Raw genomic sequence first — 4,587 nt, 5'->3', positions numbered from 1 at the left:
ATTTATTTATAATTGCTACCGAAATGCTAGCCGTTTATGTTGAAAAGAGCAACGATATCCAAAAGTTAGACGTGCTGGGGACTGAAATTGTTATTAGCCTGCTGGCAGATGACACAACCTTAGTTTTGAAAAATGAACATCAAGTCCCAATAAGTGCCGAAAACAACCAAAACATTCTCCAAGGCTTCAGGATTGTCATTAAACTTAAAGAAATGCAAACTTCTTGCGCTGCATGACTCGCCACTAAAGGAAATCAGCGATGTTTCCATGAAATCAGAAATAAAATACTTGAGCATTTTCCTATCCAAGGACCAAACGTTAAATCAATCCAGGAACATTGAATCTAAACTGAATCAAAGTAAAGCTTAATTCTAATATATGGCTCCAGAGAGATTTATCAATATTAGGCCGGATATATTTGACTAAAATGGATGTGTTTATCCAGATGTATATACCCAGCGTATTCCAATGCTGCTCCAAATCAACTCGTAAAATCTGTTAACCAAATCAATTTCAACTTTATCTGGAGGAACAGACCACACCATCTAAGAAAAATCACATATGGTGAAAGAAACAAGTGAAGGAGGGCTGAAAGTGATAGAGTCGGACTGCTTGAATGGGACATTGAAGGTGAACTGGTTGAAATCCTGGATCAAACCTCATCGTTCTTTCTGGTATTGTACTCCAAACTACTTATTCAACAAAGTCGGCGGCCTGAGTCTTCTGCTTATCTCTGACTTGGATATCAACAAGATTCCTGTCAAATGTTCAGAGTTCCATAAACAAATATTATTATACTGGAAAATGATATACGTACACAATTTCTCACCACACAGTATAATAGTTTGGAACAATCGATATGTACTGCATGGCAACAAACCTCTGTTTTACAAGGAATGCTTTGAGAAAGGTATATGGTCGATAATTGACTTGATGGATGACACTGGCAGTCCTCTGGACAATGAGCAGTTCTGTACTACACACAGATTCAAGCCTCCCATATTAGAGTTGCTAAAGTTACGAAACGCACTGCCTCGACAATTTGTATTCCTGACCAAAAATATAATGACGCACCGAACCGTACAACCACAGTTACCCCGACTATCACTCCAGGGAATCTCAATTGTGGACAGAAAGCGCGGCAACTCCTTTATTAGGAAATGTTTCACAGGAAACTTATTCCCTGGACGTCAAAAAAAAAAAAAAAGGATATTTTAAATAAATTTGATGAGGAATCGATTGCCACGCTGCGAACCATGTATCTGACTCTACCCATACCCCCAAGGCAAAAGAGACCCACTTCAAAATTATGACTGACATCTACCCATCTAAGGAATTATCGAGGGTACGCTTTAATTTTGAAGATAATATTTGTACATTTTGTGAAGACAACATTGAAACCACTGACCATATATTTTTTCTCCTTCTCATTCCATCGTCACCAGTTTCCTTCTCAAAAGATGATATAACATTCTGTTTACTTATAAGCAACATAACAGATGAACTCTGTGTCAATGTTCTTTTAGGCCTGGCCAAGTTCTTCATTCACAAGAACAGAATGCAAAAATGCTCCCCAAATTTTAATGTCTTCATAAACGATTTTGAAATATAAAAAAAAAAAAAAAAAATCCTTAAAACTTATGGAAAAATCCAAAAACTAAAAAATATAGTTACCCATGTCCGAGGTTCCTTTTTTTTTTGGTAAAAAAAAAAAAAAAAAAAAACAAAAAAAACAACTTGATTACATGTTACATTCCCCTTGCAATTTTTTTTTTTTTTTTTCGTTTTAATTTCTTATTTGTCTATCTATTGATTTAATTACTTCCTTTTAATTTCTTTTTTTGTCTCGCACTGTAAATTTCTCACAAACCTGTAACACTATTAACTTCTCATTACATACAGAACAAATGTCCTGATGTCCGTTGCTTCCTCATCCCTGGTTGTTTCATTGACATTCAGTTCTACCTTGCTATGTTTATTTGTACATTTGTATATTTGGGTGTACTATTTATGTTCAATTAAAAACAGTTTGATGTCTGAGATTCCTTGTGAACCGCCAACTTAATTACATGTTATATTCCCCTCACAATTTTTTTTTTTCGTTTTTAATTTTATTTTTCTATCTATTTATTTAATTATATCCTTCTAATTTTCTTTTTTTGTCTAGCATTAAAAATTTCTCGCAAACCGTTAACACTATTAACTTCTGATTACTTACAGCACGAATGCGCTTATGCCCCCCCACCCATCCCGCTTTTTCCGTACGGAGGCAGACACTGAGATCGAAAGCAAATGGGTGTCATTGAAATGCAGTAACAGGGTGATAACAGCCGTGTTCGAAGTGTGTAGGGGCTTATAGGAGAGCAGAAGCACGTCACGCAATTCACCTGAGTTCGGAGGATCGGGAGTACCAGGGCCCATAGCGGAGAAGCGGAAGAGCGGAGTTATGTGTCTCTTCTCAAAGGCGGGGAAGCTGGGGGGCAGCAGGACCCCTTAGACCGGCTAATGTGAGCCTACTCCGGACAGATATCACCCGGAGTTATGACTGGAGCTCCCGGACCTCTGGGCACACACATATGTGAATGAGTGGATGAGCTAATGTTGGTTTGGTTGTGGATACGTTTCGGCCAATGCTATCAGCACAGCTATGATTATCCCCAGAACGTTGAGAACGAGCTCCCGGAACTCCAGACATGCGTATATAAAAGAGTGGAATTAAGGTGTGTGTGTGTGTGTGTGTGTGTGTGTGTGTGTGTGTATACGTGTGGGACAGAAGTAATGTTGGGGACAGAAATTGTTATTAGCCTGCTGGCAGATGACACAACCTTAGTTTTGAAAAATGAACATCAAGTCCCAATAAGTGCTGAAAAAAACCAAAACATTCTCCAAGGCTTCAGGATTGTCATTAAACTTAAAGAAATGCAAACTTCTTGCGCTGCATGACTCGCCACTAAAGGAAATCAGCGATGTTTCTATGAAATCAGAAATAAAATACTTGAGCATTTTCCTATCCAAGGACCAAACGTTAAATCAATCCAGGAACATTGAATCTAAACTGAATCAAAGTAAAGCTTAATTCTAATATATGGCTCCAGAGAGATTTATCAATATTAGGCCGGATATATTTGACTAAAATGGATGTGTTTATCCAGATGTATATACCCAGCGTATTCCAATGCTGCTCCAAATCAACTCGTAAAATCTGTTAACCAAATCAATTTCAACTTTATCTGGAGGAACAGACCACACCATCTAAGAAAAATCACATATGGTGAAAGAAACAAGTGAAGGAGGGCTGAAAGTGATAGAGTCGGACTGCTTGAATGGGACATTGAAGGTGAACTGGTTGAAATCCTGGATCAAACCTCATCGTTCTTTCTGGTATTGTACTCCAAACTACTTATTCAACAAAGTCGGCGGCCTGAGTCTTCTGCTTATCTCTGACTTGGATATCAACAAGATTCCTGTCAAATGTTCAGAGTTCCATAAACAAATATTATTATACTGGAAAATGATATACGTACACAATTTCTCACCACACAGTATAATAGTTTGGAACAATCGATATGTACTGCATGGCAACAAACCTCTGTTTTACAAGGAATGCTTTGAGAAAGGTATATGGTCGATAATTGACTTGATGGATGACACTGGCAGTCCTCTGGACAATGAGCAGTTCTGTACTACACACAGATTCAAGCCTCCCATATTAGAGTTGCTAAAGTTACGAAACGCACTGCCTCGACAATTTGTATTCCTGACCAAAAATATAATGACGCACCGAACCGTACAACCACAGTTACCCCGACTATCACTCCAGGGAATCTCAATTGTGGACAGAAAGCGCGGCAACTCCTTTATTAGGAAATGTTTCACAGGAAACTTATTCCCTGGACGTCAAAAAAAAAAAAAAGGATATTTTAAATAAATTTGATGAGGAATCGATTGCCACGCTGCGAACCATGTATCTGACTCTACCCATACCCCCAAGGCAAAAGAGACCCACTTCAAAATTATGACTGACATCTACCCATCTAAGGAATTATCGAGGGTACGCTTTAATTTTGAAGATAATATTTGTACATTTTGTGAAGACAACATTGAAACCACTGACCATATATTTTTTCTCCTTCTCATTCCATCGTCACCAGTTTCCTTCTCAAAAGATGATATAACATTCTGTTTACTTATAAGCAACATAACAGATGAACTCTGTGTCAATGTTCTTTTAGGCCTGGCCAAGTTCTTCATTCACAAGAACAGAATGCAAAAATGCTCCCCAAATTTTAATGTCTTCATAAACGATTTTGAAATATAAAAAAAAAAAAAAAAAAATCCTTAAAACTTATGGAAAAATCCAAAAACTAAAAAATATAGTTACCCATGTCCGAGGTTCCTTTTTTTTTTGGTAAAAAAAAAAAAACAAAAAAAAAAAAACAACTTGATTACATGTTACATTCCCCTTGCAATTTTTTTTTTTTTTTTCGTTTTAATTTCTTATTTGTCTATCTATTGATTTAATTACTTCCTTTTAATTTCTTTTTTTGTCTCGCACTGTAAATTTCTCACAAACCTGTAACACTATTA

Source organism: Fistularia commersonii, unplaced genomic scaffold (assembly GCF_037954325.1).
Source record: "Fistularia commersonii isolate RoL2024-O1a breed Wild unplaced genomic scaffold, RoL_Fcom_v1.0 HiC_scaffold_58, whole genome shotgun sequence".
NCBI classification, from domain to species: domain Eukaryota; kingdom Metazoa; phylum Chordata; class Actinopteri; order Syngnathiformes; family Fistulariidae; genus Fistularia; species Fistularia commersonii.
The sequence above is the reverse complement of the archived record's forward strand: the minus strand, read 5'-3'. Positions refer to the sequence as shown.